The 10,943-nt window shown below is 37.6% G+C and overlaps 1 long non-coding RNA gene across 1 annotated transcript; it reads left to right on the plus strand.

Annotated features, from left to right (window-relative positions):
• The first annotated feature begins 516 nt into the window (after positions 1-516).
• Positions 517-10,366, plus strand: LOC122211172. The gene is made up of 5 exons (XR_006198537.1): positions 517-2,226; positions 3,232-3,357; positions 6,195-6,300; positions 7,386-7,490; positions 8,704-10,366. It is a non-coding gene; the product is annotated as an uncharacterized LOC122211172 (long non-coding RNA).
• The last annotated feature ends 577 nt before the right edge of the window (positions 10,367-10,943 follow it).

Here is a 10,943-nt window from a genome sequence, read left to right on the forward strand (position 1 = left end):
TTAGGTACAACTATGCACCTACTCACTAATGAATATAATGGAAATATTCTTAAAGTGTTACATATTATCATAAAAGACTATGTAATCTACACGTTTAACCAAAATAATATCTATTTCCAGGTCAGTTTTTAGAGCATATTTTTTCATCTAAAATGTGTGTTTCAATGTAAGCATACTTTTGTTGGGTGTTTGGGGGATAAGTACATTAAATATTAAAAAGGAACTTGTCTCCTGTCCTTACATAGAAACAATATGGTATTGTTCAGGCTCTGCTTATGAAATCTAGGTGCAAGGCACTGTGCCCACCAAAATCTCATGATTTAAGTAGACCAGCTGTATAAAGAATCCCCAAATTCAACATCTGAAGAAAATAAAAACCAAAGACTAACGAGAAGACAACCTTAAAATAGGTATAAGTAATACCCCTAGAGAGATTTGAGTGGGAATATCTTTAAAAGTAGAAGTTGCTACGACGTAGACACAAAATAAAATCTAGAAAAATTTCAAGCTATAATCTTCAAAATAGTAACCCAGCAACTGTTTCTTCTTGAAAAACGTCCCACTTCTCACTCCCACTTCTCATTCCTAGGGAGTTTGTTGTGGTAGAAAACGGAGAGCTCTGAGAGATTTCCCCTAGGGAAGAGGAGGAGTCTGCCAGGTGAAGATGAGAGTGAGTGAGGCCAGTGTTATTGGAGGTGGTGACTGAGGACAAGGGAGCTGTGAGCTGAAGCCAAAATAGTAGGCAGAGGCCAGAATCACACAGGACTTTGGGGAAGAGTTTGGGTGTCATGATATGTGTAATGGAAGCCACTAGATAAATTCAAGCAGAGAAATGATATGATGTCTTGTGGTTGATATGTTTGAAGATTACTAAAGATGACTGGAGAGGGGCTAGAGTAGGGAGAGCCATTTAAGAGACTGTTCAGTAGATGATGCCTTGACTACAGTGGATAGAAATGGCCTGATTTCAAAATTGAACTGCTGGAATTTAATACATTTTTTTAAATTACTGTAAAGAAATGCCCTGTCATTCAATGCCAGACTTCACCTTTCTGAAATAGAAATGTATCATGTCACACCTGTTTAATCTTCAAGGGTCCCCCAAACATCCACAGGAGAGAGGCCAATCTCCTGATGGCAAGAAACCATTTAAGTTATCAGCTATGTAGCTTTTCAGGCTCTGCTTCTAGCATCACCCTCTCTATGCCCTAAACTTCAGCTACACCAGACTACTTTTTTGTTTGCATTTTTGTTTTGTCATTGCCTTGCGTGTGCTGTGAACTTTACCTGGAATACCACTTACTCTTCCTCTCATGCACCCCATGGACACTGAGTCATCATTCCCAACCATAAGGACACTCTCATAAAATCCCAGACAGGTTAGTTCCTGCTTCCTTCATGAGCTCATTGCAGCCCAAGTGATTTTTTCATTGAGTTCTGACTTTTTGCAGCAGACTGAGAGCCCTGAGGGCAAGGACTAGGCTTTGTTATTTGTGTTCCTAGAACTATGCCTCCTGAGTTCTTTAACTGCTTTTCAAAATGAATAAATGGGTGGATCATGCTGAAAATTGACTCATAGTGTATTCCCTCAGTGACACCATTTCAAAACTTTCTCCTGGATATCCTTCAACCATTCTTTACGTTATTATGGTTTGAGTCAAAAGTTGTTTTTGTCATTCTCTTGTGTCATCTCATGAATAGCATCATTTTTTTTTTTCTTTTCACCAACCCACAGGAATGTTCCAGCACAAAATGGCTGGTCATTTTCCTTTGTGCTGTGGTAAACATGTCACACTCAGTAATGGAGAACCAGCAGAAGGCAAGCAAGACAAGGACCAGGAAGAAAAAGTCCAAATTAAGCATAATATTGTACTAACTGGCATCTGTCTCATAGTGGGATATATGAGGCTCGGGCACACTTGTATCACCCACAGAGGTTCTTAGGCTTTTCCTGAATGTTTGAGCTATTACTAGACTTTTTTCACTGTTTGGGGCTTCATATTATGGAAAGCGCCACCCAGTAGTCAAGGACAAGCTATGCATACATCTTGGAAGCATTTTGTGGATTTACTGTCTTCATCTGACTTTCGTCATCTTTACTCATTGAGCCAATAGGATAGACAGCCCATAAAGACAATCACATTTATGAAATTTGTTATCACACCTCTTTGGACAAATTGTGAGTCGCTTATGAGGAAGGGAAATGGATCGTGACTGCCTGCATATGTAAGTATATTACTTTTCCCTTCAGACTCATAAAATCTTATTCTAATCAGGGAGACTTCGTAGGCTATTTTAAAGCCCTGCCAACCTAATACTTCAAATTTAGCTGACGACTAGTCTATTTGTGGAAAATAGTCATTTGTATTTCTGATAATACTAGATTTTTTAACTTGGGGCCTTCATCTCCCTGAAAGTTACATTCATTTATTTCATATTGATTTTACAAATGTTATGAAAAATAACTGGTAACTCCAGGTTCATCACCCACTAACAGTTCATGAACCTGGACTGATAGTTTAATTCTGTTCCCTTCTATTCAGTTATGAACCTTCTACACATTAGAAACTGTGGGGACATAGAAATAGGGTCTTCCACAATTAGCATATATATCCTAGTGAGAGCATAAGACACATAAAAAACAGCATAAGCAAAAATGACATTCCATCAGAAAAGTATAAACAAGTGCTGTAAAATTTCAAAAGTGAGGGAGCTCATATTTGCACTGGGGGTCAGGAGAAGTTTCTTAAAGAAGGTCACTATCAAGATAGACTTTGCAACACTGGATTTTGGCAAACACAAGGGCGTGTACAGTAGACGATGCCATCTGTAGAAAAGAGCCAAGCAAAGGTCTGAGGACAGGCAAACAAGAGAGGTCTTCTGTGGGAATGTCCTCCCTAAGGGGTGCAACAGGTGAACTCCACTTTTCCCACATATGCAGAAAAGAAGCCTGGTGAGATGCAGGGAGGCGCTGCGACCAAGTTCTACTTCAGGATCATTTTCCGAACTCATCAAGCCACTCTCACCATGGGTTGTAGATAGATAGGAAAATAAAAGTAGATAAAGTTTGAAAACTACCGTGTAAACGGAAAGTGTAGGATTTTTGTTTTTTTAAACAATGGACTTTTATCCTGTGGAGAGTCCTTCCTGAACCCTGATTCTTGTGAGGGCCCATGCCTCAGATGTGAGCAGCACGTTGTATTTCACTCACTACACTCATTCTTTCTACAGGAACCATAGCATTTACTAACTGCATGAATGTGAAGTAGGAAAGCTGAGTGAAGGATATCTTCATGTACGCGAAGATCTTGATGTCCATCTTAATTATATCGATGAATGGCTATTTTGTTTTTAAAGGTAAGACCAAAAGCTGGGCATATGTAATTAAATAAACAAACAAAAAACACCTATGAAGTAGTTAAACGAATACAAACTACTGTATTACATGAAATTAACCTACAATATAGTTCTCAGAGACTAAGCTAGACTGTTGAGGAGGCTCCAGGTTACGTTATGCAGTTTCACATGTAGCCACTATGAAATGTTCCAGCCCTGAGAAAAGTAAATTTATCTAGCTTTTCAGTTCTCGATAGCTTTTCATCATAATTGTCTCATTTAATCATCAAAGCCAACCTGTGTTACCTGATGGCCATTTTAGGAAATCCAAATATTGTTTATTCACAAAAGACATCTTAATAGTTTTGTTTTTCTTTTTTTAATTTTGACTACAGGGTCTGAATTTGGGATAGGCAAAATCAAAAATATTGTTAAGAAGACCAAATGTAAGTCATAAATACTTAAGAATAGGAAATATTCACAGGCAACATTGTCAAAATACACAGCAACAAACAACAATGGTTATTAGAAACAATATTTTTAGAAATAATTTTTTTAAAGTAAGGAATCTTTGACAACATGATTTGAGAGAATGTCAAAAAGCGCTAACAGTTGTGTGGGATCAAAAGGAATTTTTACTATTTCAGGCATAAAATAACTTAGTCATTTTACAGAAAAGAAAAAAAAGACCCAAGTTCTGATTGTAATCCTTTATCCTTTTGTTCATTCATATAAAAATTTGCAGTAAAAGATTTAACAATGCACTTTTATATGTTTGTATTTAGCTATATTCAGGTATATAAATATATGAATATTTATATTCATTGATTTCATTGATTATATTGATACATATAAATCTTTAAAATATTAACTTATTAATATATCAAATAAAATAATGTATATATCTTTTCCTATGTATATAAGTATGTATTTTTCAAAATGGTAATTATATGTATGCCATAATAAAGTTACCATTTTGAAAAACTATAATAATTTTCTTAATAAGAAAACATAAATCTATATTTTAAAGCAACCTAGGAGTAAATAAGGTGAGTTTTGTTCCCATTTTATGGATCAGGAAGTGAGACTTGGGAAGACGAAGTGATTTCCCAAGGTTACCCAGGGAAGACACTCATGAAACCTCTCATTTGACAAATGCTGACTCTGGCCCGGGCATAGTGCTAAGCTTTAGCTAATCAAAGATCAATAGGCACATCCCTGTCCTTGAGGAGCCACATCCCATCTTGAGTGCAAGTCTTCAAAATCTTAGATATGTAGGAAAATTTTTAAAATGCTATAACAGACTATGGAAAAGGTACTCTAATATCAAGTCAGGAAACTTAGATTCCAATTTAACTCTAGCAGCACAGAGCCACTTGAGAAAAGTACTGAAATATACCAGCTTGCAATTTTCAGAGCCATTAAACGAGTGGCTCTCAGGTGAAATTCCTAAGGTCCTGCCAGTACCAAAAATTCAATGAACATTAAGAATTGCTACTTACAGGTCTAAAGTCAACATTCACATCATTGTGTGATGAATATAACTTTTCTTATGAGCTTGCTATTTTTGTAAAGTACCTACTTTTTAAAAACCTTCTGGTAATAGCATTGGTTTTATTTACTACTAATGTACTTGTAAGCCATGCATATTAGTGCCATCCAAAGAAGCTCCAATACCTCAAAGTAAGTCAAAACCTTCACAAAATTATTTTTCAACAAGCATATATTTGAATGCTTAGAGAGGAAAAAAATGAAAAAGAAGCATTCTTGCCTTTAAAGAGATCAGACTCGGGATAAAAGCAGAAAACCAAAACCAGAGCAATTATCCAAAATGTACAAAGCATGGAGCCTGATGCAGGGCTTGATCTCACAGCCCTGAGATCATGACCTGAGCCAAAATCAAGGTTGGAGGCTCAACTGACTGAGCCACTGAGGTGCCCCTCAACATACTTTTTAAAGGATATGACTGCGTTCATATATGTAGCACTGTATTGGACATAGCACACTATAGCAGAGAGTGAACTTTATTATTTTATTCACGTAGGTATATATGTGTGTATTTTATTATGTTTGTGTGTAAGACCCCTGATACAGAGCTCACAAGGCTAAAATCTAGGTGTAGGCAAAGCTGCATTCCTTTTTAGACTCTAGGAGTGAATCCATTTCCTGGCTCATATAGGTTATTGCCAGAATTCTGTTCCTTGCAGTTGTAAGTCTGAGGTCCCCATTTTATGCCATTGTCTTCTGAGAGTTGTTCCCAGCTTCTAAGGGCTGCCTACACTTCTTGGCTCATGGTCCACTTCCATGTTCAAAGCCAACAAGGACAAGGAGAACCTCTCTGTAAATTTCAGCCTCTCCTGCCCCTCTTCCAAATGATACAAGGTGATCTCATCAAGTCTGACTGGCACCCTTAATTCCATCTGTAACCTTAATTTCCTTTTGCCACCTATGCAGCATATTCACAGGCATGACACTGGGTTTAGACTGAGGGGGACAAAATCTTTCTTCCACACTGTTAATGCCTCAGCATATCTTCCTTTGTCACCTAGCAAAAGTTTAAGGGAAGATATTTTCTCTGATGGGAAGCTATAAATATGCTTGTAGGAAAGAGAATATAATTGACGTTTTTAAAACAGATCATACCAGATTATTTATTTCAGGATGACAGTTTCTTAATGAATTAAAGAGAAAGTGAGAGAAAAGATGTCTTGGAGAAAGTGCTCTAAACTGTGAGGAGAGTCATCACCTTTGCCCACAGGAAAATCTTCCATTTGGATGCAATGCTTATATTCTTGGGTTCTTTTCAAATGTTCAAACAGTAAAATGTCCTTTTCTTTTTCTTCTTTGGACTCTACCAGTGTCCGTTTCTGTATCCATGCCCGTTGTGACCGTCCTTTATTTGCTGACCAATGTGGCTTACAATGTCATCTTACATATGCCTTCTTTCCCGAAGCTGTTGCTATGGTAAGTTTGAAATGATCCACTGCTCCTTGCCTCCATTGAGAATTTTTTCATAAGAGGAAAATATGGGCAATTTGTACCTCTCTGTGTTAGATTGGTTGTTGGAAAAAAATGAGGAAAATAATAACATGGGAGCACTGTGAGAATTAAATGAGCTAATACATGCATGTCTTACCACAAAGTGTGGCACAGGAATAAAGGTTCACTGTCTTCTATTCTTGTTGTTGCACTAACTCCAGATCAGGATGAGACACCCATTAATGTCACAATTATCCACTAAGGACCACATTATGCATACCAGGCAGCATCAGGAGGGGTGGTTCTGTTTCCCTGTGGAAACTTAGAATGGACCCACAAAAACAGGCATAGGATTTCCTCATCAAATCTGCTTACAGCCAAGGTAGTCACCAGAGTTGAAATGAATTTTCCAGCCATGTTTACATTACTGTATTGGTGACCTGTGTGGTTTTCAAAGGGCCTGAGTTAAATCATCTACTTTCCTGCCCAAAGACTAAGACTGCATTTATAACAAATTCATATGAGGCGATTGGTTGATAAGACTTGTGTGAGGAATTGATTGTGTCCACAATATCCTAATATACAGTCTTGTTTAGCTATTTTTCTTTTCTAACCTTTTATTTCCACCTTTGGAAAAACTCCAGATTATATACCCCTAGATCTGATTCCCAAACTGCCACATTTTTATAAATAGATATTCTAATTTCCTATGAAATCAAGAAAAAAAGAAGGAAGAAAAATATTGGGAGGCTTCACATGAGAGTAGTGTTGGCCTAGTATGAACTTATAATTCAGTGTTAGTTAGTTGAGGGGAACTCAACCTAGAGACATAGTTGCAAACATGTGTGATATAGGTATTATTTATCTTTTACATTTTAATTGACTGACTTACAGTTCATTGATACTTCTCGACACAAACCATAGGGATCATCAGTCTCTTAATTAGTATTGAGTCCATTTCATTCCAAATTTCTGTATCCTGAGGTTAGTGCTAAAAATAAACCAGATTCCCAATATTGAGTTTTCTTTTCACTAATAACTTTCTTTTCTTATTCCCTCCCTGCCCCCAGACATTTGGTAATAAGGTCCAAAGCCATGTTCAGGGACTAATTCCTATTACAGTGGCCATTGCTTGTGTCAGTGAACTGAACTCAATCAGTCATTACAGCATCCAGGTAAGAAAATCAAATGTGCTGTAGGTTATTTGTGTTTTCAAAGCTCAGCTAAGGGAAATCAATCACTGCTTATGTTTAATGTCACTAATGAACAACAGCCAAGCATTTTGATCACCTCTTGGTCTTGCTTTTACCATCAACCTATTTCAGGGACTTCAAATGCTAAACTAGAGATTCTGTTTGGTCATGTTTGTCTTTTTCACCAGTCAGTGCATAAATGCAGCCCATTTTAAATAGACTCTAAAAAAGAGTCAATCTTTTCCGGGATGTGGGAAAGCAGGGTTTGCATGAAAACTGTTTAGTAACATCACATACTGCAAATAGTTGTTTGTCAGGGATAATTGCAAAGCAAAGTACAAATGTGGAAATGTGCTGAGTGCATGAATCCAAAGGGAGAAGAGCCAACTGATGAACACAGCAAAACAGGCTGTGAAAAATCAATGCTAATACACACCCGCTCACCTAGTGTACTTAAAATCAGATCCCTCGGTTGGCCACCTTAGCCCTACAGCTGGCTAGCATCATGATGGGCCATCAGAAAACTGCTCAACAAAGCAATTGTAAAGAGAGGAGAGATTACAGTATAGGTGTGCTGGAAGGAGATTTGGGGAAGATGTTTCTAGTTTGGGATGGGGTGTAGTAAAGATGGAGCAGTTCCCACCTATTTTTATTGAAATGATAATAACAAATCAGTTTTGCTAATCTTGTTTCATTTGTGTTAACAAACCTGCGAAATTGTTGCTAAAGATAGTATCATTATGAGTTGAGTAAACCAGCTCATTCAACGTGACCTAACGGATTTATCCAAGGTCATATCAGTAAACAGCAGAGCTGGGGACTCACATCTTCTGACTCCAGTCCCTACGGCTTTTCCACCTCACCATGCCTCCCCTTGCTATTAATGGCTGAGTTCTGCTTCCATCCAGTGAAAGACAGGATTTGGCTCCCATTTTCATTTTCTCTCGGTTGTGTTATTTAGTGGTTGCACAAAACCTCAGTGGCAGCACTTAGTCCTATCTGCTCTTTTCTCATCCTTTTCCTTACTCGTAATAAGCAACTAAACAAAATGAGAAGTACAAGGGGATTTCCAGTTCTACTATCTGGTTCCTGTGTGGCCTTTGATTTTTCTGGAGTAATCAGAAAAAAAAAAAGTACCTCATTATGTGTGCCATCTGAATTTCTTTCTTTTTCTTGCCCTAAATATTTACAATAGAAATGCCAATTGCTATGTTTGCAGAGCATCTAACTGATGGCAGCCAAAGCCTCTCATTCTTCACACCCAGTTTTCAGGCTCCTTTATGTGGGCCCAAAGGAAGGGCACCTTCCCTTTGGTTTAAGCATGATCCCTGTGGAATGATTCACACTGGTCCCTGCTCTTCTCTCCAAAGTAAGTGAATCCAATGTACATCTTACAGAAACTGTTATTATCAAGAATTCCTCACTTGTCCCACTCATTTTCTATATACATTTACTGGAGAATATTCAGCTCTCCGCCCAGCTATAAAATAAGGAATGCAAGGGCCTATGTCTTGCTGAGTCCCGAGGGAGAACAGCATCTTAAAGCGTCTTATTCTATGAGGGAACTAAGACCCTGGGCCAAAGACTGAGCAGGGGTAAACAAGATGTAGATTCTAAAGATAGGAAGGCTCCCAGGAAGAGTAAGTAATGCTTTCGCTGAGTTGTCATGCATTGGAAATTTCCCTGTAGTCAGGGAAACAGGAAAAAAAGGGATAGTCAAAAAAGAGAGATTCTATTGGAGAAGATATTGAACATAAAACGGATAATTTGTACTTAGTTGTTCAGTGTTTCCTATGTGCTAGATAGTAGATGTCATCGCCAGATGGGTAAGTGATTGACCTGGGACAAGACATACAGCAGCCAGATGATCTTTTAGCACATCATTCCATTCTCCTATTCGAGAACCTCCAAAGGGAGGTTCTCCTTACAAACAAAGTAAAAATCCAAATTCCTTAGCGTGACCCACAGTGCCCAATATGATCAGCCCTGAGAATTTCTTCAAGCTCATCTCCTGCCACATCGACTACACTCCAGTCCCTCTGGCTTTCTTTCTATTTTACAGGACAAACCTTTGCTTCTCCTGGGCATTTGCATTTATTGTTTCCTGGCCCCCTTATCCCTCAGCTTTCAGGTCTTAGTTCAAAGGCTTTGAGAAGTCTTTCATTAGCACTCTAAGATAGAAGCCATCTATCCCCAACCCACCACATGACTATCTTTGTCCAATCTCCCTATCTTACATATAACCTCATAGTACTGATTAAACCGAAAATGACTATTTGCTTTGTATTATCTGCTTTCTCCAACAATACTGTAAGCTCTGTGGAAACAAAGATCTTAATCTGTCTCTTAGACACTGCTCTGTTCTCAGTATCTAGAGAACTTGGCAATCATCTGTTGGATAAAGGAATGAATCACTGTCACGAGGATGAGTAAGCTGATGAGTGTTCATAATCAGGAGAAATGAGATTATTTTAAAGAGATTTCCTGGGTAGGGTTTTCTAGAGTAGAAAACTTAAAGGCTGAGTTGATAAGACATAAATAATAATCCATGAGGAACTATGTTATAAAAGGTTCTTAAGAAAGGATCTTAATATAGCAAGCATTACTATATTCATTGTGAATATATTCATTGTGAAATCCTGGAAATATAAACCAATGAACTCAAATATCATCCATATAACACTAGAAATACATTCATTACGTTGGTAGAGCATGGTAGCCATGATGAATCTTCTGGTGGAAGACATCTTTCAACTCTCATCATTCCTTCTGCTACTGGTTCTATGCCAGGCTCTCCATTATAGTATTAATGAATGTAAGGAAAACACAGTCTGAAAGACCAAGGCCAATCAGAATGAGCAACATATACACTATCTGGAAATGTCTTACTACATTTCTTGATAATTTTTTAACTAGTATAACGCATTATTTATATAGTTTATTTTTAAATTTTTTATTATTTATTTATTTTTTTAACGTTTATTTACTTTTGAGAAGCAAAGAGAGGCCATCAACAGGGTAGGGGCAGAGAGAGACGGACACAGAATCTGAAGTAGGCTCCAAGCTCTGAGCTGTCAGCACAGAACCCTATGCAGGCCTGGAACCCAAAAACCATGAGATCATGACCTGAGCCGAGGTCAGATGCTTAACCGGCTGAGTCACCCAGGTGCCCTATTTCTTGTTAAAATTTTTAAATAAAATAACTTATGAGAAGCATAGACAACTTTTTTTTTCTAATATATGAAATTTATTGTCAAATTCATAGACAACTTTTGAAGACACCGTTCTTTACTCAACATGGATATAGCTAGGAATTTATTCTAAAGATAAAATTTAACAGAAATAAAAGCATATGTGTGACAATGTCAACTATATCTTTATTTGCAAGAGCAAAAACAAACCAGAGAAAATATCGATCAACTTGGTGGGGAATTA

The sequence above is a fragment of the Panthera leo genome, chromosome F2 (assembly GCF_018350215.1).
Source record: "Panthera leo isolate Ple1 chromosome F2, P.leo_Ple1_pat1.1, whole genome shotgun sequence".
Classification (NCBI taxonomy): domain Eukaryota; kingdom Metazoa; phylum Chordata; class Mammalia; order Carnivora; family Felidae; genus Panthera; species Panthera leo.